Source organism: Tamandua tetradactyla, chromosome 5, assembly GCF_023851605.1.
Source record: "Tamandua tetradactyla isolate mTamTet1 chromosome 5, mTamTet1.pri, whole genome shotgun sequence".
NCBI lineage: Eukaryota > Metazoa > Chordata > Mammalia > Pilosa > Myrmecophagidae > Tamandua > Tamandua tetradactyla.
The window spans coordinates 52,647,382-52,671,068 of record NC_135331.1 but is presented as its reverse complement, the minus strand read 5'-3'; the positions used below and the strand labels follow the sequence as shown (position 1 = coordinate 52,671,068).

The 23,687-nt window shown below is 35.1% G+C and overlaps 1 protein-coding gene across 13 annotated transcripts in view; it reads right to left on the bottom strand.

The window, feature by feature from the left end:
* The window catches only part of LEKR1 (leucine, glutamate and lysine rich 1), a 281,731-nt gene that overhangs the window by 126,986 nt on the left and 131,058 nt on the right, over positions 1 to 23,687 (bottom strand). The gene's annotated exons all lie outside the window — the stretch shown is intronic.

Sequence of the window (23,687 nt, the reverse complement as noted above, 5' to 3'; positions counted from 1 at the left end):
CTGTGGAATTGTAACCCATACCAAACTCTGAAATCTGTTCTACAACTAATTGTTGTGATGTGCTTTGAAATTTAGTGCTTTTTTGTATGTTATTTTTCACAAAAAAAGAAAAAACAAACAAAAAAAATTTTTAAATAAAAAAATAAACCCCAAGAGTCAGTATTTGGTGTATGGATTTTATGCAATTAATTCTCAATATCTGAGAATTAGTAGGATAGTAGATTTAAAAAAATGGCAGCTAACACAGGGCTCATTTTACAACATTAAAAAATACTCTTAGCTCACATTTGAGTATGATTGTACATCATAGCTCCAGAATTTACTAGATTTAAAATAAAATAAACTACTTTAAATCAAGACCTCAACTCAGCAAGAATGGAAAAGCTATTATACTTTCCAGTATTCTTCTCTCTACTTATCCACCCAAATCTTCCTTTCTCCCTAATTCAAAATAAGAATGGGTAGCATACTTTTTAATTTAAAGTATCTAATAAGTAGAAGTATCCTTCCTCCAAGATTATTTGTCATGTAGTTTACAACATCTCTGAGTAAAAATGGGAACAATAGATAAGTGTTTTACTTTAAAACATAGGAATCTCTGAAGGCTGTTATGGGAAGTAAATGGAAACAGAAAATACAAGTAATATCAGCAAAACAATCATTTTATGTAAGCAGAAAAAAATACTACATAGATAAAAAAGATTCATTATGAATAATCCATAACGTAAACAATGTACCACTGTATAATTAGGAGTTGATTAATACATTTTCACAGCTGCTTTTTTTTTTGGTTAAATTTTCTCTAATAAAGTCCTAAAGGTTGTGGAAAAAAAGACATATCTTTGCTGTTCAGAATGAGGCATTAAGTGTCCTACTGGTTTATTATAGGTTCTTGTAGACTGGTAGGGTCCTTTTGCTTTCATAAGCAGAGTGCCCAGTTTCTGTCCTTAATAAATAAAGGAATACTGGCAGGACAAGCAGCAGAGAGACTTAGCCACCTGCACAAGACAGCTCCTTCAGTTTTTGAGGCAAACAGTTCTTAAATAAGTGTATTGTTCTGTAGAGTCCTTCTCTATAGTTACATAAATTCAACTTCAATTTTCTGTCATTCAGCATGACATTGGATTATGAGGCAAAAGGCCCTGAATGCCTACAAAAAGAAAGGAAGCATTGGCTTTAAACACCATGCAGATGTAAGGCGGAACCCATGGAAACAATCCAAAATTTACAACAGCAAATTCTAGTACGATGCGACTGCGGTCTTTGCAGATATTAAATAAGAAGCAAATGATTTTAAATGAATAAGACAAAAAAGAGCTCTTAGCCTCTCTTCATCTGAAGCCAGCTGCTCGCTGGATAGCATTACACAGCTATCAGATCTGGGGTAATCTGTTATTTAAGAGAATCCTGTTTTTTCCACAAGGTTTCTAGAAGTTGCAAATACAAAAGGCACTCATAGTTAGACAGATATTTTATAGAAGGATATAAAAGTTTACAGTCACTTAGAGGGCATAGTAAGTTAGTATAATGTTTGAGAAAATAATTATAATTGAAAGATACTTTAAGTTTAAAATTTTCTGGATGAAGAAAGCACCAAAAATTGAAAAATCTGATTCAAAGTACTATATGGAGGAAAAGCTTCCAGATTCAAGTAGCAGGATGGAAAAGTACAAAAGAATTAGCAGTCAGAGATCTGGGGGAATTTTTTTCTTTTTTGAATTGATAATTATATTTACAAATTTCTGTCATTATGGGTTACAGTAGCTTAGAAAACTCTTCCTACCCTTTCTAACCCACTTCTTTACTTTTTAAAATGTTTTATTTTGAAATAGGTTCAAAACATATAGGACAGTTAAAAAATAATACAAATCTCATACAGAGAATCCCAACATACCCCTATATCCACCCCCAGAAATACAGATCCACCTATTTTACCACATTCGCCATTTTTTCTTCCTTCCTTCCTTTCTTTTTATCTACCTATCTGTCTGCCTGTCTACATGCCTACCTACCTCTCTAATATTTTTATTTATCAATCTAATTTTTTAACACCTGAGCATAAGTGTAATCACCATGATCCTGGATATTCTTCTCTTTCTACATTTTCATTGATGATTTCATCCACTTTTTTTTTTCTTTTTACTATTTTTATTGAGAAATCTTCACACACATACATTCCACACATGGTGTACAATCAGTGGCTCACAGTATCATCACATAGTTGTGGATTCATCACCACGACCATTCTTTAGAACATTTGCATCACTCCAGAAAAAGAAACAAGAAGAAATAAGAAAAAACTCATACATACCATACCCCTTAACTCTCCTTTTTGTTTTCAACTCGTATTTCAATCTACCCAATATTTTACCCTTTACTCCCACCCATTATTTATTTATTTTTATCCTTTTATTTTTTATTCATCTGTCCATATCGTGGATAAAAGGAGTATCAGACACAAGGTTTTCACAATTACATGGTCACACGCAAAAGCTATATCATTATACAATTGTCTGTAAGACACAGCTCAATAGTTTCACGTACTTCCCTCTAGCCAGTCCAGTACACCATAAACTAAAAAGGGATACCCATATAATGTGTAAGAATAACCTCCAGGATAAACTCTCAACTCCATTTGAAATCTCTCAGCCACTGAAACTTTATTTTGTCTCATTTGTCTCTTCCCCCTTTTGGTCAAGAAGGCTTTTTCAATCCCTTGATACCAGGTCCTGGCTCATCCCACAATTTCTGTCCCATGTTGCCAGAGAGATTTACACCCCTAGGAGTCATGTCCCACATAGGAGGAAGGGCAGTAAGTTCACCTGCTGAGTTGGCTGAGATAGAGAAGCCATATCTGAGCAACTAAAGAGGTTCTCTGGGCATGACTCTCAGGCTTAATTTTAAATAGTCTTAACCTATTCTTTGCAAGAATAAGTTTTTTAGGGGCAAAATCCAAGACTGAGGGCTTGGCCTATTGATTTGGCTGTCCCTACTGCTTGCGAGAATATCAGAAATTCTCCAAATGGGGAAGCTGAATATTTTCTCCTTTCTCTCCATTCCCCAAAGGAGACTTTGCAGATAGTTCTTTATTCACTACCCAAATTACCCTGCAATATATCAGGGTATCGTACTAACCTGGAAAAATCAACAAAATCTCAGGCCCTATTCAACATTCCACATACTTATGGTGTTCAACTAAACTGACCATACAAGTTAAACTAGGAAATGCACTACCCAAACTATAAATTTCTCTCCCTTTAGTCTGACATGGAAACTGTAGTTTTAAAATATGGATGATAATATCCTTTACCTGGTATTCTGATCTACTGCAATCCTATCCAGATCAGCTTCATTCATACCTCTACACAAAGTCTGAGCACTTTTTCAACTTATTTAAACAGTTCCTGTATGGGGTACTACTGACTTTCATGGCTTCAGAGTTCTAACTCTGAGTCTCAGGTGTTATATAAATACCCAAAGTTTGTGGGAACAACCAGGTTATAAGCAAACAGCTCAGTAACTCCGAATTTAGAAATAACACCTCCTGAATATGTGTGACTGCTGTAAGAGCTTACAATCTAGGACCCTTTACAATACATCCCAACCTGATAACCCAAGTTCTCGACTTCAGTTCACTACGTTTTTATATTATAGTTAGTCCATATGATTGAGGAATGGTAATCTTTGTTTTTTTGTTTCTGACATTTCATTCAACATACAGTTCTTAAGGTTCATACACCTAGTTGCATGCCTCACAACTTGATTCCTTCCTGCAGCTATTCAGTAGTCCCTTGTATGTATACACCATAGTTTCCAGTTCCATTCCTCAGCTATTGTACCCTTAGGCCAGCTCCATCCATTGCGGATCATGAGCACAGCTCCATAAACACCAGTGTGCAAATGTCCATTCATGTCCCCCCACTCAGTTTCTCCACGTATATACTGAGTAATGGAGTTTCAGGATCATATGGCAACCCCACCCCTAGCCTCCTGTGGAACCCCCACACTGCCCTCCAAGGGGCTGCACCTCTGTTTCCCTACTGACAGTGATTAGGTACGTCTCTTTCTCTGCATGTTCTCTAGCTCTCTTCTCTCTGTTCATTTTTAAATAGTTTTATTCACACATCATACAATCCAAGTGTATTGACATGCCTTTACCATCATAATCTGTATGAAGAAATTTCCTTTTCTTACAGAAAAAATCCATACCCTTTCAACATGCCCCCCCTCCCCCTGCCTGTTTAGTTTTGGCATAATGTCTTTGTTACATTCAGTGGAAGCATATTACAGTGTTATTGTTGACTACAGACCCTAGCTTGCATTGACTGTACTTTTTCCCATATACCATCTATTTTTAACACCCTGAAATACTGACATTCATTTGTTCTTCCTCATGCAAAAATGTTTTCTTTTGGTATATTTAATCACCATCATTGTCTACTATAGGCATTTCTAAGTTATATCATCTCAGTGTTTATCTTCTATCTTTCCTTCTGGTTTCATGCATGCCCCCAGGACTTTTCCCTCAACCATACTCACATTTAGCTTCATTCAGTGTACTTATATTACTGTGTTACAGTCAGATAGTACTGTGCTATCCATTTCTGAATTTTTATAATCAGTCTTGAAGCACAATCTTTATTCCTTCAGCACTAATTGCCCAATCGCTACCCTCTTTCTAACTCCTGATAACCTGTATTCTCAACTTCAATTCTCCAAGTTCACTCATTTATGTTAGTTCCTATTAGTGAGACCATACAGTATTTTCCATTCTGTTTCTGGCTAATTTCACTCAGCATAATATCCTCAAGTTTCATCCATGTTACATGCTTCATGACTTTAGTCTGTCTTTCAGCTGCAAAATATTCCATCATATGTATATACCACAGCTTGTTTAGCAACTCATCTGTTGATGGACATTTGGGCTGTTTCTATCTCTTGGCAATCAGAAACACTGGTGTGCAAATGTTCATTTGTGTCCTTGCTCTCAGGTCCTCTGAATATATACCTAGTAATGGATTGCTGGATCATATTTTAATTCTATACTTAGCTTTCTGAGGAAATACCAAACTGCTTTCCACAGCAATTGTACCATTTTACATTCCCACCAACAGTGGATAAGTGTACCTGTGTCTCCATATCCTCTCTAGCACTAGTCGTTTTCTGTTTTTTTGATAATGGTCATTCTAGTGGGTGTCAGATGATATGTCATTGTGGTTTTTATCTGCATTGCCCTAATAGCCAGTGAAGTTGAGCCTCTTTTCATGTGCTTTTTAACCATTTGTATTTCCTCTTCTGAGAAGTGTCTGTTCATGTCTTTTGCCCATTTTTTAAATTGGGTTTTGTCTTTTTGTTGTTGAGTGAAGAATCTCTTTATATATTCTGGATACTAAACTCTTATCTGAAATGTGGTTTCCAAATATCATCTCCTATTGTGTAGGCTGCCTTTACTTTCTTGACAAAGTTCTCTGATGCACAAAAATGTTTAATTTTGAGGAGATCCATTTATCTCTTTCTTTTTTTAATGCTCATGCTTTGGGTAGAAGGTCTAGGAAACCACCTCCTATTACAAGTTTTATAAGATATTTCACTAGATTTTCTTCTAAAAGTTTTACAGTCTTAGCTCTAACATTTAAGTCTTTGATCCATTTTAAGTTAATTTTTGTATAGGGTATGAGATATGGATCCTCTTTCATTCTTTTGCATATGGATATCCAGTTCTCCAAGTACCATTTATTGAAGAGGCTGCTGTGTCCCAGGTGGGTTGGCTTGACTGCCTTTCCAAAGATCAGTTGTCCATAGATGAAAGGATCTATATCTGAACACCAATGATTCCATTGGTCAGTATATCTATCTTTATGCCAGTACCATGCTGCTTTGACCATTGTAGCTTCATAATATGCTTTAAAATCAGGTAGTATGAGACCTCCCATTTCAGTTTTCTTTCTCAAGATAACTTTAGCTATAATGGGCACCCTTCCTCACCAAATAAATTTAGTTATTTGTTTTTCTAGTTCTTCAAAGTAAGTTTTGGTGATTTTAACTGGTATTGCACTGGCTCTATAAATCAATTTAGGTAGAACAGACATCTTAACTATATTTAGTCTTCCAATCCATGAACATGGTATGCCCTTCCATTTATTTAGGTCTTCCATGATTTCATTTAGAAATTTCTTGTAGTTTGTATGTATAAGGGTTTATATCCTTAATTAAGTTTATTCCTAAATATTTGATTATTTTGGTTGCTATTGTAAATGAAATTTGTTTTCTTGATTTTTCTTCTCAGATTTCTCTTTACTAGTGTATAGAAATACTACTCATCTTGGGGTATTGATCTTGTACCTTGCCACTTTGATGTACTCATTTATTAGCTCTGGTAGCTTTGCTATAGATTTTTTTCAGGATTATAGTATCATATCATCTGCAAGCAGTGAGAGTTTTACTTCTTCCTTACCAATTTGGATGTGTTTTATTTCTTTTTCTTATCTAATTTCTTTGGCTAGAACTTACAGCACAATGTTGAATAACAATGGTGACAGTGGACATCCTTGTCTCATTTTTTCTAATCTCAGAGGGAAATCTTTCAGTCTTTCCCCAATGAGGATGATGTTAACTGTGGTTTTTTCATATATTCTCTTTATCATGCTGAGCTAGTTCCCTTCTATTCCTATCCTTTGAAGTGTTTTCATCAAGAAAGGATGCTGAATTTTTTCAAATGCCTTTTATGTACAAATAGAGATGATCTTGGGTTTTTCTGCTTTGATTTGTTGATATGGCATATTACATTAATTGATTTTCTTATATTGAACCACCCTTACATACCTGGAATAAATCCCACTTGGTTATGGTATATAATTCTTTTAATGTGCTGCTGGATTCAATTTGCAATTTTGTTGAGGATTTTGCATCCATATTCATTAGGGAGATTGGTGTATAATCTTCTTTTCTTGTACTATCTTTGTTTGGCTTTGGTATTAGGGTGATGTTGGCTTCATAGAGGGAGTTAGGTAGCTTTCCTTCCTCTTCAATTTTTTTGAAGAGTTTGAGCAGGGTTAGTACTAATTCTTTCTTGAATGCTTGGTAGAATTCACATGTGAAGCCATCTTGTCCTGGACTTTTCTTTTTTTGGGAGCTTCTTTTTTTTTATTTTTATTTTTCTTTTCAAATTTCAAAAAAGAATTTACTTGTATTTACCCTTTTATAGCTACTAAGATGGTAACTCAAGAAAGAAAAGGAAAAGAAAATATCCTTTTGAGATATTTTTAGCAATATATCTTAAAATTAGAAATGAAGTCTATTACTCTCAAGTAATAGTAAATATCATTTAAATAGTCTTACCATCATTGTTCCATCATTGCAGTTAATCAGAATTTTATTGCTTATTCATTTTTTAGTGAAGTTATTTTGTTAAATACCTTTGAAGCTCTTGGCATTTCAATAAAATATCCTTAGAAGATTCACATAGAATACCTGTGACATTATCTTTAATTTATAGATGCAGAAATTAGGATATGAATTGTACAGGGAAAGGCTCATGACTTGTTGAGAATTATGTCTCCTCCTTGTTTTTTTTATATTTTTATTGACAAAACAACATACAAATACAAACATTCTTAACATATAAATATTTCATACTTAGTATACAATCAATGGTTCACAATATCATCACATAGTTGTATATTCATCACCATGATCATTTTTTAGAACATTTGCATCACTCCAGAAAAAGAAATAAAAAGAAAAGAGAAAAAACACCCACATACCATACCCCTTACTCCTCCCTCTCACAGACCACTGGCATTTTTATCTACCCAATATATTTTAACCTTTGTTACCCGTGTTATTTATTTTTTTTATCTATATTATTTTTTCTTTGTATGCTGTATGGAAGGGGTCACATTTCATTCTTTTCCCATTTGAGTATCCCCTTATTCCAGCACATTTATTGAATTTTTTGTTTTTGTTTGGTTTTTCATTTGTTTCTTTGCTTGTTTTGGGGAATGACTGGGCCAGGAATTGAATCCAGGTCTCCTGCATGGCAGGTGGGAATTCTACCACTGAACTACCCTCATACCCTCTTTATCCATATTTTTTACTCATCTGTCCATACCCCAGATAAAGGGAACATCAAACACAAGGTTTTCACAATCACACAGTCACACTGTAAATGTTATATTTTCATACAATCATCTTCAAGAAACAAGACTACTGTAGCACAGTTCTACAATTTCAGATACTTCCCTTTAGTCACTAAAATACACCATAAACTGAACAGGGATATCTATAAAATGTGTAACAGTAACCTCCAGGATAACCTCTTAACTCTGTTTGAACTCTCTCAGCCACTGACACTTTATTTTTTCTCATTACTCTCCTCCCCCTTTTGGTCAAGAAGGTTTCCTCAATCCCTTAATGCCAGGTCCCAGCTCATCCTAGGATTTCTATCCCACGTTGCCATGGAGACTCATACCCCTGAGAGTCACATGCCATGTAGGATGGGAGGGTAATGGATTCCTTTGCCATGTTGGCTTAGAGAGAGAGGCCACATCTAAGCCACAAAAGAGGTTCTCTAGGGGTGACTCTTAGGCCTGATTTTAAGTAGGCTTAGCCTATCCTTTGCAGGAATGAGTTTCATATAGGCAAACCCCAAGACTGTGGGCTCAGCCTATTGATTAGTTTGCCCCCATCGCTTGTGAGAGTATCAGAAATTATCCTAACAGGGAAGTTTAATATTTCTCCTTTCTCCCCATTCTCCTAAGGGGACCCTGCAAATACTTCTTTATTCACTGCCCAAATCACACTAGGATTTATCAGGGCATATCATACTAACCTGGACAACAACAAAATCTCATGCCTTATTCAAGATTCCCAGTACTTATAGTGTTCAACTAAACTAACCATACAAGTTAAATTAGGAAATGCACTACCCAAAATATAAATTATGAATCAAATAAACATCTCTCCCTTTAGTCTCACACAGAAGTTGAGGTTTTAATATATGGATGATATCCTCCTTTACCCAGCCTTCTGAAATACCTTAGTCCTATCCAGATCAGCTTCATTCATATCTTTAGTTGATGTCTGATCATTTTTTCAACTTTTTAAACCATCTTTGCATGGAGTACTGCTGATGTTCATAGTTTCACAGCTCTGACTCTGAGTCTCAGGTGTCACATAAATACTTTGGGGAGCTTCCTGATGACTGATTCAATCTCTTTAGTTGTGACTGGCTTGTTGCAGTCATCTATATCTTCTTGAGTCAATGGTGGTTGTTCATGCCTTTCTAGGAGGTTGTCCATTTCATCTATGTTGTATATAATTGCTCATAATATCCTCTCATTACCACCTTTATTTTTGTGGGGTCAGTGGTTATGTCTCCTCTTCCATTTCTGATTTTATTTATTTCATTCTCTCTCTCTTTTTTTTCCTTTTTTCTGTCAAGCTACCCAAGAGTTCACTGATTTTCTCAAAGAAGTAACTTTTGGTTTTGTTGATTTTCTCAATTGTTTTAATCAATTACATTTATTTCTGCTCTAATTTCATTATTTATGTCCTTTTTGTTTGCTTTGGGGTTAATTTGCTATTCTTTTTATAGTTCTTCCAAATGAACAGTTAATTCCTCAGTTTTTGCTCTTTCTTCTTTTTCTAATATAGGCATTTAAAGCAATAAATGTCCCTCTTAACACTGTCTTTGCTGCATCTGATAAATTTTGATATGCTGTGTTTTCATTTTCACTTGCCTCAGGATATTTAATTTCTTCTTTGATCCATTGGTTGTTTAAGAGTATATTGTGGAGCCCCCATATATTTATGTATTTTTGGCTCTCTCTGCCTGTTACTGATTTTCAACTTCATTTCATTATGATCTGAGAAAGTGTTTTGCATGATTTCAATCTTTTAAAACTTATTGATACTTGCTTTGTGACCCAGTATATGATCTAACCTTGAGAATGATCCATGAGCACTTGAGAAAAATGTGTATTCGGCTGCTATGGGGTATAATGCTCTCTAAATGTCTGGTAAGTGTAGATCATTAATTGTATTCTTCAAATTCTCTCTCTTTATTGATTCTCTTCCTAGATGTTCTAATCCTTGATGAGAGCGGGGAACTGAAGTTTCCAACTATTATGGTAGAGGTATCTATTTCTCCCTTCATTGCTGTCAGAGTTTGCCTCATATACTTTGGAGCACTCTGGCTCAGTGCATAAATAGTTATGAATGTTGGGTCTTGTTCTGAATTATTCCTTTTATTAATACATAGTATCCTTCTATGTCTCTTTTAATTGTTTTATATTTGAAGTCTCATTTGTCAGATATTAGTATAGCTACTCCTGCTCTTTTCTGATTTTATATGCATGGAATATATTTTCTCAACCTTTCACTTTCAACCTCTTTTTGTCCTTGGGTCTAAAATGAGACTCCTGTATAGGATATACAGGCGCATATAGATGGGTCCTGTTTTTTAATCCATTCTGCAAGTCTATGTCTTTTGATTGGAGAGTTTAATCCATTAACATTTAATGTTATTCTGTAAAGTCAGTATTTTCTTCTATAAGTTTTTCTTTTGGAGTTTATATGTCATATCTAACTTTTTTCTCTTTTTACCTTTACTGATAGTCTTCATTTCTACACTCTTCTCCAGACCTCTCTGACCTGCCTTTTCCTATATGCCTATAGTGCTCCCTTTAATATTTCTTGCAGAGCTGGTCTTAGTCACAAATTCTCTCAGTGATTGTTTGTCTGAAAATATTTTAATCTCCCCTCATTTTTTGAAGGACAATTTTGCTGTATATAGAATTCTTGGTTGGCAGTTTTTCTTTTAGAATCTTAAATATATCATACTACCGCCTTCTTGCCTCCACAGTTTCTCCTGAGAAATCCACACATAGTCTTATTGGGCTTCCCTTGTATGTGATGGATTACTTTTCTCTTGCTACCTTCAAAATTCTATCTTTCTTTTTGACATCTGACAATATGATTAGTAAGTGTCTTGGACTATGTCTATTTGGATCTATTCTGCTTGGGATATAATGTACTTCTTGAATCTGTAATTTTATGTGTTTCATAACAGATGGGAAATTTTCAGTGATTATTTCCTCAATTAGTCTTTCTCCATTTCCCTTCTATTGTCTTTCTGAGACACCCACAACATGTATATTCATGCACTTCATGTTGACATTCAATTCCCTGATATCCTATTCATACTTTTCCATTCTTTTCCCTGTATTTTCTTTTGTGTGTCAGATTTCAGATGTCCAGGTCTTTAGTTCACTAATCTTTTCTTTGGCCTCTTCAAATCAATTGTTGTAAGTTTCCATTGTTTTTTCCATCTCTTTTGTTGTGCTTTCATGCCCATAAGTTCTGTGATTTGTTTTTTCAAACTTTTGAGTTCTTCTTTTTGTTCACCCAATGTCTTCTTTATATCGTCCCTCAACTTGTTGATTTAATTTTTAATGAGATTTTCCATGTCTGTTTTAACATCCTGAATTAGTTGTTTCAACTCCTGTATCTCATTTGAATTGTTGATTTGTTCCCTTGACTGGGCCCGTAACTTAGATTTTCCTAGTATGACTCATTAGTTTTTGGTAGCATCTAAGCATTTGATTTCCTCAATTAGTTTATTCTGGAGATTGTTTTCAATCTTTTACCTAGGATTTTCTTGCTGGATGGCTTTGTTCTCCATCTGTTCTTTGACATTCAGTTCAACTTATTTTAGACCTCTGGCATAGGTTCTGTTTAACTGATCAGAATTTTTCAGTTCTTGCTTTTCTCTTTCTTGCCCTGCCTATATGGAGTCTTTTACTTTCTTTTTTTTTGAGGAGGGATTCCTCAGATATTACAGACCTCAGTCAGATTTTTCCAAACCCAGCAGGTCCACATCCCAGGAGGAAAGCATCACCGGCATCAGTTTTCCCTGAAGGTGAGACGCAGCAGACCTTTCTATGAAGCCTCTAGATTGTGCTTTTCCTATCTCGCCCAGAATGTAGCGCTTGTCTGCCCATGGCTTCCCACCAGCATAGAGTTAATGTGGTGCCTTTAATTTCAGCAGACTCTCCCTGCTGGGTGTGTGGTTGAGACAGAGGTAGTGCTATAGGTTGGCATTAATTGCTTCAGTTTTCCAGTCCCTGGGACCTGAATTCCTTGAAGAAGGGACTCCACTTGTGATAGGCCCCACCTTCCTCTTGGAAAGATACAATCTTTAGGGAATTAACTCCTTTAACCTGACTAGTTACTTTGCTCTCAGACAAGCTTAGTTCCAGCCCTTGCCTGGGACAATGCTGGAGCCTGAGAGGGCTTCCAGTTTTATCTAATAAAGCTGTTAGGGAGTAGAAAAAAACAACAACAACAAAAAAGACTTCTCAGAGGCAGACCCCTGCTCATCAGTTTTGTCAATCAAGTGCTTAAGTTACTACATGGCTCTATGTGTCTCCAGACTCTATGTGCTGCCTTTCCTTTTCCAGTATTTTGTGTTATCCAACTCAAAAGCCTGTTTTTTTCCCCATCAGCCATGCTCCCCACACCCCCGCCACCAGGGCAAATACTCCTAGTACCCTTAGTGGTTATTCCAGGTTTATCTGTGCTGGGGGCCTATTTTCAGTAGTCAGAATTTGTTAATTCTGAAATTGGAGCTTGGTTGAGCTAAGCCCTTGCTGCTATGTTTCCTTTTCCCTCGGAGAATCAGTCCACCATGCCCATGGGGGAGGAGTGCCAGCTTCGGCAGCTTGGGGGACTTATAGTTCTATGTGGGATCTCAGCCAGTCCACTTGGTCCTGACTGGTGTATGCTGTGTGTCTGGTCAGTGATGTAACCCCAACAGCTATTCTGTACTGTCCCTGGCTATTTATATAGCTGCTCTTGAAGATGAACTAAATTTCATACCTCACTAAGCCACCATTTTGCCCTGCCAGGAGGAAACCTTTTAAAATTAGAATTTGAAGTCTGATTTTAAAAAGTAATGATAGAGGGGTGGTGCAAGGGTAGTTCAGTGGTAGAATTCTCACCTGCCTTGTGGGAGACCCACGTTCAATTCCTGGTCTATGAACCTCCCCACCCCCCAGAAAAAATCAATGCTATAGATAACTGAAGGAAAAAGAAAGACTTATTTTAGTTCTAACCAGATCAGCTTCATTCATATCTCTAGTTGAAGTCTGATTTCTTTCAGTTTTTTAAACAGTTGCTCTATGTGGTAATACTGACTTTCATAGCTGCAGAACTCTAGCTCTGAGTTGCACATGTCACACATAGTTGCATGCCTCACAACTTTATTCCTTCTTGCAGCCATTCAATATTCCATTGTAAGTGCCTATACCACAGTTGGCCCTTCTTTTCATCAGTTGATATACCCTTAGGCCATCTCCATTCATTGCAAATTGTGAATACTGTCACAATAAACATCAACACTCTTTTAACACACTCCTGTGTAAAGCAGGATGGACTGTATAGTGTGCAAACTCTAAAGCCCTGCCTAATTTAAAATCCTATCTCAGCTACTCACTAGCTGTGTGACTCAGCAATTCTGCTTCCTGATCTATAAACAGTAACTACTACATAGGACAGTTTGAAAAATAAATTACTCAGTATTTGTAAAGCATGGAAATCATTTAGGGAGCACTACATAAATGCCAGCTATTATTATTGATAGTGATGTTAAAAAGGCCTCTCCTACACTTCTGCTCTGAATCTCATCTCTTCTTTGACCCTGGAGTTCCCATTGGTTATCGTTGAATAGGGAGGAATTAAGATTGGGATTTCAACTGTCCTTTTTTCTTAAAAATATCTATATGGTAAATATGGCAAAACGTTAACAATTTGAAATATGGATGATAGGTTCACACATACTTGTTATATAATTCACCATATTTCTTGGTGCTTGAAATATTTTGTAGCCATGATAGCACATTCTGAACTAAGGAGTCTAATCTGGGTGCCTAAGGTTCCGGAGTAAAAAAAAAAAAAACAAGAGGGAGAGAACTGGAAGGAGCAGGGTGGGAATGAGGTTGAATTAGAAATTAAAGACAACTCATTTGATTCCATGAATGAAGAGTAGAAAAATTCAATTGTAGCAGAGAGGATGTACTAAGAAGGAGGGCTTTGTTTTGTTTTTTAAGACATATTTATTTGGATTTGGGAACCATCCATTCTAGAAGGTGCCCACGCTTGTGAATTTAAGGTATGCCTACTAATCTGCCTCATATATGTGAACATACCTTTTGCAGTTGTTTAAAAATTTACAAAATGGTGTTATGCTATAAATCTCATTCTAATGCTTATCTTTACACTCAACATTGTTTTTGAGATCTATCCATGTAGCTAGATATAGAGATGATTCATTACTTTTTAATTGCTATACAGTATTTCATCTTGTGCATATAGCACATTTTACTTTTCCTATAGCAATGGAACCTACTTTTCCTGCAACTTTCTGTCACCACAAATAATATTATGATAGCTTTTTTTGTGTGTGTATGCTGTAAGGCGGGGTCACATTTCTTTATTTTTCCATGTGAGCATCCCGACAATAAATTTTTTTATACATGTCTTCTTGTATGTTTATGGTAGAGTTTTTCTGTAGTATGTTCCCAAAGTGGATTCATGGGGTCCCAGGTATAACCATACTTAAATAGTGCCAAATGGTTCCCAAAATGGAAGCACCAGCTTACATTTCCAGTTCATTGTATGATGGTCCTGATTTCCTAATACTCATTAGAAACAGTCTTTGTTTGTTTGTTTTTTTTTTGTCAATCCAGTGGGTCAAAGTGGTGTGTCACTGTCTTAATTTTCAGGACTCTTCTTGCTGCTGAGGCTGAGCATCTCATCTTATACTTCTTAGCCATTCATGTTTCCCCTTTTATGATTTGTCTTTTCGTCAGTCTTTCTGTCCATATAATCGAGCTTTCTTCTTCACTAAATCCACAACAGTAGCTCTTTTCAAAGTCATCAATGACTCTACTTTAGCAATTCCAACATTTAACTGTTCTTATCTAAGTTGCCTTTAAAACAGCATTTGACACAGTTGATTACTCCCTCCTTGAAACACTCTTTCCTCTTGTTTCCATTACACTATGCTCTACTTTTTCCTCCTACCTCATTGGCTACTGCTTCTAAGTCTCCACAGATGATTCTCAATCTTTGATCAATTTTAAATGGTGGGGAGACCCAGGGGCTCAGTTCTTACTTAGCCCTCTTCTCTATCTTTTTCTCCCTGGGTGGTCTCATTTTCTCCCTGGGTGATTTCATTCAGTCTCATGGCTTTGAATATCATCTATATACATCTTCCATCATCATCATAGCTAATAAGTGTCAAGAACTTACTATGTGCCAGGCACTATTCTAAGTCCTTTACACTCATTTAGTCCTATATTGCAAACTTACTAGAATATAAACTAAATGAGAGCAGGAATCTTATCTGTTAGATTCTTAGTGCCTGAGGCTTTGAAGGTACTTAAAACAAATAATTGTTGAAAGAACAAATCAATTTTTGCAGACATTAGAAAGAGTGCCTGCAAATGAATGTTTAAATTTACATATCTAAGATTAAACTACATAGAACAGAAACAGTTTTACAATTTTCAGTGATATCATCTGATATGTAACTTGGTCTTAAAATAAAACTTTCTTATAAATATGTTATTTTATTTCAACAGACACTTATTGAGTATCTACTCTGTATAACTAGGCACCATGGTCGATTCAGCATAAAAAACATGAATAAGATATATTCCCTTGTCTTAGAGAAATTATAACCAAGGGCCTCATTTGTCTGTGGTCAATGAGAAATAATTTTAGTAACATCTCAGTAACTTCTTTGAATTAAATCCAAATTTATTTTTCACCATTGTAAAAGATTTTATTTAGGAAGATATTTAGTTGATTAATTATTTGGTTGTAATTCTGAGATTTCTGACTGCAGGTAACTGATCTGAAAGAACCCAATCAGTCTGCTGCCTTCATATATTAGTTATATGTATACATTATTGTACCACAAGCTTGATGAGCTCTTTAGCCCTTTGCAAAGTAATACCTCATTTAATTTTTTTAAAGAGTATTCACAGAGAAAGCCTTTACAGGTGTAAAAATATATACTAATAAGAGAAGAAAGTTCTTTAATGAGTATTTAACTATGTCAATTGCAAATTAACATATTTTAACCTTAGCAAATATTCTACAAAGCTTGGATGGTGATACAGCCACTTGGAAAATTCATTTCATTTTAGAGTTTATATTTCAGAGGTCTGATTCAAATCTATTTTAAAACAAGTATTCTTGAAGTACATTTAACATTTTTTTTTGCATAATGCCAGAGGGACTGAAATAACGTTTGGAGATTTTCATAAATCAGATGCCAGAGCAGGTGTGAATGTAGAGCTAAAAAGTTGCAATTTAGTTCTGATGTAGATATATTAAAATCAGAATATTATTTGGATGGATGTGTGGAAGAAGGGTAAGGGGTAGATCAAGCTAAGGAGATAATCAGAATATATTTAAAATTTGAAAATGAATTATATCCTAACACTACAGGCCAAGACTTTCACTTTGGAATGGATAATGCAAAAAAAAAAATGTCTCTAAGCATCTCTTTTTATTCTGAACATTAAACCAATCGAATATAAAATGCAACAATTGATACTTATGGGGGCTTATAAACAAATGATGAATGGATAAAACAGGAATCTTAAATTCTAGTCTTTTTTTACCATGGATAAGTCATTTAGCCACTCTTTTGCTAATCTCTCAACTGATAAAATGAAGATAGTATTTTGTTTATCTCACAAGAACAATCACAATGGATTTAGAATGTTCTGAATGCTTTACAACAGTACTCTGTTTTCTGAGAATGTATAAATGAATAAATTTACACAATTACATGTATGTATAGTTCATAGTGAGATTTTTCAATCTGAAAAATTGACAATACTGAAAAATACCAGTAATGGGTAGGAACAGTCTAAAGTGAAATAAGTGGGAAGAAACAGGGAACTATAATGAATGGAACAAAACATAAGCTGAAAAATTTATGGGATTAAAAAAGAAAAAGATTTTGGTTTAATAAAGTAAATGAATAAATGGAAGGCAGAAAAGTTTAGATCTAAAAATATTTAACATATTTGCCAATAGAATTATATTAACCACATAACCAAGAACTTTAAAATAAATTGATGTGTGTCATGATCAGAATATGAACAAAGATTTCTGTTCACAGGACTAATTCCATGTAAACTGTGAAGGGGGGTGAAGTATATCACAGTTACCTAGAGTTCTGATTCTTCTCTCTGACTTTTTCTCCTTGTTGTACTGTCATGGCAATAAAATAGGCAAAGAGCAAGAATTCTTCAAAAGAGTGCTTTCATGCTATGAAACCACTAGGTGTTAACTGTATTCTTAAAAAAAATTATGTTACACAACTACATAATTTAAAAGTAACAAGAAAAAATGAATTTTATAAGTTTAAGACTGACTATATCCTAAGGTAATCCTCACAGATGTGTGAAAAGATGTGAGGATATTTATCACAATATCATTTAAATGGAATAAAAAGTAAAAGTAACTGTCCATCAATGGGATCTGATTAAATAATTTATGGTTCATTCAACAATGGAGTACTATGAATATTTTTTACATGGAAAGATGTTCATGAGAGACTAAATGGGAGGGAGAGGAGATCACAAATTCTATTATCCTATTTTTTTAAAACAGATATTCACAAAAAAATCTTGGAAGGATACACAGCAAATGTTTATAATAGTTCTAAATTTTGGAATTTCCTAAACAATAGTGAACCTGCCTTAGTAATAGCAAACCAAAAACATATCAAAGTAACCTAACATGGAATCATAGTGTTCTCTGAATATGTAACATACCCTTTTTATAACCCATGATCAGGTATCTACTGTCCTTGGGACTTCTTCTGCCTGTTCCAGATGTTTTACCACCAGCTAAGCTGGAAGGAGTTTGGTACACGAGCTCTCCCTGAAGTATAAATTAATGATAATAACACATATGCTCTGAAGCTCACAGGCAGCAGAGTTCGGTGGATAAGAGCTCAAGCATTGGCAGCACAGTTCTGGACTCAAACTTCCTGTTCTGCTGATTAACTGCGTGCCCTTGGTCGAATGACTAATTCCTCTAAGACTCAGAAACCTCATTTTTAACTGGAAATAATAAAAGGTCCTAGCCCAGGAGAGTGACTGTGAGGGGTATTCTGTGGCTGCAGTGCATCTGACATATGGTAAGTGTTCCATGATTGTTAGCTACTATTTAGACAGTCGTAGGAAAGATACCTGGACTCAGGAATTTCTTTTAATGATGTAAGGACAGCGGGCTAGTGGGAGACAGAGGCTGCTGGCAAGAAGTGAGCGTCATTCAGACAGTTTCACTATTGCTCATATGGTTGGCCCTGTAAAGGTGGATTATCTGCCAATGTCTATAAACAGCAAGTATGTTCTATGCCAGGGTATGTCCAGCCATGTGTGACAGGGTGACAGTTTGAGTGCATAGCCAGAGTGAGTCTGTGTAGGTATTAGGGAAGAGGCAGATTAAAGTTCCTTCCCCTACCTAGTCAGAATTGCCCTGAGTATATATTATACTTAGTATTGATGCTATGTATGACACAGAAGTCAAAATGTCTACCACGTGTGTTCCCAATCAAGTCTAGTATTAATAATATGGTAGCTTTCTAGCTAATATTGCTGAATATGACCTAATAAATTGGTTAACAGCTGTCTGAACAGGCAGGAAAGAGAAGGGCTTGAGTTGTGGTAGGTAAGGCCAAAAGTATAGAATGAGGGAAAGAAAGAAAACAGGAAATTTAGGAAATTAGGCAAGGGACAGCATCCATAGGATTTTTAAAATATTGAACAAAGATAAGGTATAAAATTTATCTCAAGATCCTGAGGAGGATGGTGCAATGAAAAGGTAGAGATAATAAAAGCAGCATGATACTAGCACAAGGACAGACATATAGACCAATGGAAGTGAACCAAGAGCTCAGAAACAGACCCTCACATTTATGGCCAGCTGATTTCCGACAATGGGGCAAAACCACTCATTTGGGAAAGAATGGTCTCTTCAACAAGTGGTGTTGGGAAATTGGATCTCCATTTGCAAAAGAATGAAGGTGGACCACTACCTCACACTATATGCAAAAATCAACTCAAAATGGATCAAAGGCCTAAATATAAGAGGCAGAACTATAAAACTTTTCAAAGAAAATACAGGAAAGCATCTTTAGGACCTTGTGTTGGGTAACATTTTTTAGACTTTACACCCAAAGCACAAGCAGCAAAAGAAAAAAATAGATAACTGGGACTTTATCAAAATTTAAAATTTTTGTTTCTCAAAGGACTTTATCATGAAAGTAAAATTACCTACGCAATGGGAGAAAATATTTGGAAATCACATATCTAATAAGAGCTTAATATCCAGAATACATAAAGAAATCCTACAACTCAACAACAAAAAGAAAACAACCCAATTTTAAAATGGTCAAAAGACTTGAATGCAAATTTCTTCAAAGAAGTACACAAACAGCCAAAAAGCACATGAAAAGATGCTCAACATCATTAGCCATCAGGGAAATGCAAATTAAAACCATAGAGATAGCATTTCACACCCACTAGAAGAGCCATGATTAAAAAAATGGAAAATCACAAGTGTTGAAGAGAATATGGAGAAATAGAAAACTCATTTATTATTAGTAGGAATGTAAAATGGTATAGCCACAGTGTGGCACATCCCCAGAAAGTTAAGTATAGAATTAACATATGACCCTTCAATCCCACTGCTAGGTATATACTCAAAAGAATTGAAAGCAGGGACCCAAACAGATATTTGCATTCCAATGGTCATAGCAGCATTATTTACAACTGCCAAAAAGATGGAAGCAACCCAAGTGTCTGTCAACTGATGACTGGATAGAAAAAAAATGTGGTATATACACAATGGAATACTATTTAGCCATAAAAAGGAATGAAGTCCTGATATATGTGTCAACATGGATGATCCTAGAAGACATCAAGTTGAGTGAAATAAGCCAGACAGAAAAGGATAAATATTGTATGATTTCATTGATATGAAATAATTAGAGTAAGCAAACTCATAGAAGCTAAAATATAGGCTAACAGGGGACAGGGGAGGGTTAGGCTATGGGAAATTAAGGCTTAAAATGTACAGAGTTCCTATTTGGGATGATGGAAAAGTTTTCATAATGAATGATAATGATGGTAGCACAATATTGTGAACAATTAATAGCACTGAATTATATATTTGAATGTAATAGAAAGGGGAAATTTTAGTTTGAATATATTACTAGAATAAACATTTTTAAAAAAATCCATGGAACTGCACAGCACAGTGAATCTTAAGTTAAACCATGAACTACAGTTAATAGTGCAATTATAAAAATGTGTTTTCATCAACTGTAACAAATATACTACACCACAATACATCATTGTTCTGTAAACAACAAAATAAAGGCCCTGTAAGCCTGGCTAATAATAAAAGATAAAACAAAAATAGGCAAAATTAAAAATCAGATTTCAGGCATAATCATGGATAAAGAAGAGATTTTTTTTAAACAATAAGAGAATATTACATGCCAGTCTTAGGCTACAGTTTTGAAATCTTAGAGAGAGCAGATAGTTTCCTGGCAAAATATAATCAAAACTGACCCTAAACAAGTGAAATTTTAAATAGTCAAATTACCACAGAAAATATGCAATAATGAAATGTCTACCATTGAAAGGAGCACCGGAATCAGATGCCTTCATAATAGAATTTCACCTAAAGATTCTGAGTTCATAGTCAAGTTTTATCTAATTTTTAAAAAAAAGATAATCCAATGTCATTTAACATATATATTTCATAAAGTTTACTTAATTTTAACACTAAACTCTGATAGAATTAATGCCTCTTGTATTAGTTAGGGTTCTCTAGAGAAACAGAATCAACAGGGAACACTCGCAAATATAAAATTTATAAAAGCGTCTCATGTGACCGCAGGAACATGGAATCCAAAATCCACAGGGCAGGCTGTGAAGCTGACAATTCCGATGGAGGGTCTGGATGAACTCCACAGGAGAGGCTCGCCAGCCAAAGCAGGAAGAGAGACTGTCTCTTCTGAATCCTCCTTAAAAGGCTTCCAGTGATTAGATTGAGAATCACTCATTGCAGAAGACACTCCCCTTGGCTAATTACAAATGGACTCAGCTGTGGATGCAGCTGACGTGATCATGATTTAATTCTATGAAATGTCCTCATTGCAACAGACAGGCTAGCACTTGCCCAACCAGACAAACAGGTACCACCACTTGGACAAGTTGACACATGAACCTGACCAAGACAACTCCCAAATAAAAGAATTGATAGACCAATCTCACTTATGAATATAGATGCTAAACTTATAAATAAACTATAAGCCTATAGAAAACACTATATAAAAAAATAATGTTGAGTTTATTCCATGAAAGCAAACTCAGTACCTGGAAATTCATCAACACTAATCCATTTTACCAGTTGATTAAAGGAGAAAAATACACTATTAGATCAATAGATGGAGGAAAGGCATTTACCAAATTCAAAAGCATTTTAAATAAAGTACGTAAGAAAAATATGACTAGAAATAAAAGTATTAATTAAAAATACATAATCTTTACTCCAAAAAAGCCATCAACTACAATTCCAAGTGACATAATACCAATTTCAATTAAAATCAGTAACTAGGTATGAATGCTCATTGGCCCATTTTTATTGAGGTTCAGATGAATTTAATAAGACATTAAATTCAAGAGAAAAAGCCAAGAAATCTCTCCCTTCAGAAGAGAGATTGGTGATATAATTTTATAACTAGAAAATCCAAGAGACACTAATAAAAACCACTAGAATATGAGAATTTTGTAAAGTGGGTAGATAGAAGACAAACATACAAAAATCAATAGGTTTCCTCTATTCTATAAACAAATAATGAGAAACTGAAACAGGAAAAATAGCCCATAAACAGTAGACACAAGAATGACAAGGTACTTAATAATAGATTTAATAAAAATGGCAAATACATTTGAATAAATCTATAAAATGTTATTTAAAAACATAAAATGAGAGTTATAGAAATTGAAAGACAAACCATATTCTTGAATGACAGGAGTTTTATAATAAGAAGACATTACTAAAAATGTCAATTCTCCAAAACAAAGTATACAAATATAGTGCAATTCCAGTTAGAATTCCTGTTGGAATTAGAATTTAATAAAATTATTTTAAATGCTTGTGAATATGTAAGAAAAGTATAAAGATTGGAAAGAGAAAAACTCTACAAGGTACTTATCAGACCTTTTGTATTAGAGTTAAATAACACATCTTAGAGTTCAAATGGAAGAATAACTGCCTGAAAAAATATATATATATACACATAATATATACATATATATATATGTGTTCTAGTTTGCTAGCTGCTAGAATGCAATATACCAGAAAAGGAATGGCTTTTAACAAGGGGAATTTAATGAGTTGCTAGTTTACAGATCTAAGGCCGAGAAAATGTCCCGATTAAAACAAGTCTATAGAAATGTCCAATCAAAGGCATCCGGGGAAAGATACCTTGGCTCAAGAGGGCTGATGAGGTTCAGGGTTTCTCTCTCATCTGGAAAGGCACATGGCGAACAGTCAGGGCTTCTCTCTCAGCTGGAAGGGCATATGGCAGACACGGCATCATCTGCTAGCTTACTCTCCTGGCTTCTGGTTTCATGAAGCTCCCTGGGAGGCGTTTCCCTTCTTCATCTCCAAAGGTTGCTGGCTCGTGGACTCTCTGCATCTCATGGCTACATCGTTCTGCTCTCTCTGAATCTCTCTGAATCTCTCATTCTCCTCTTTTATAGGACTCCAGTAAACCAATCAATACCCACCCAAATGGGTGGAGACATGTTGTCCCTTAATCCAATTTAACAACCACTCTTGACTAAACCACATCAACCAGGGAGATGATCTCATTACAGTTTCAAATATACAGTATTGAATAGGGATGATTCTACCTTTTAGAAATGGGATTTATATCAAAACATGGCTTTTCTTAGGGGGCATACTTCCTTTCAAAGCAGCACAATATGTATATAAAATAATACAGCTAAGAGAATATGCTATTGAGTCACTATATTCAAATCAACATGACATTAATGGTGCATCAATAGACTAATGAAGCAGAAGAGACAACACAGCAATAGATCCTGGCATATATGAAATTTTAACATGACCAATAGTTCTATTCAGTGGGAAGTGGATGGATTATTTAAGAAATAATATTAACACAAGTAGCTATTCATTTGGAAGAAAATAAAATGGATCCCTATATCTCATACCATCTAAAAAATAAAGTCCATATATTAATGATTTAAATGAGTGAAAATCAAGAAGACTATATGTATAATCTTAGAATTAGAGGGACTGTTTTAACCAAGACAAACCAGAAACAATAAATGATAGTCATATGATCATATCAAAATGAAAAACTTTGGAATGGTGAGCTTTACCATTAAATGAAGTAAACCAGAAAATTATAGGTTAGGAATAAATGAATATAAAAGAAAAAGAATTGGTCGGGCCATGGTGGCTCAGTGGCTTTTCACACGCCATGACCTAGACCCGGGCTTGATTCCCGGTGCCTGCTCATGGGAAAAAATAAATAAATAAATAAATAAAGA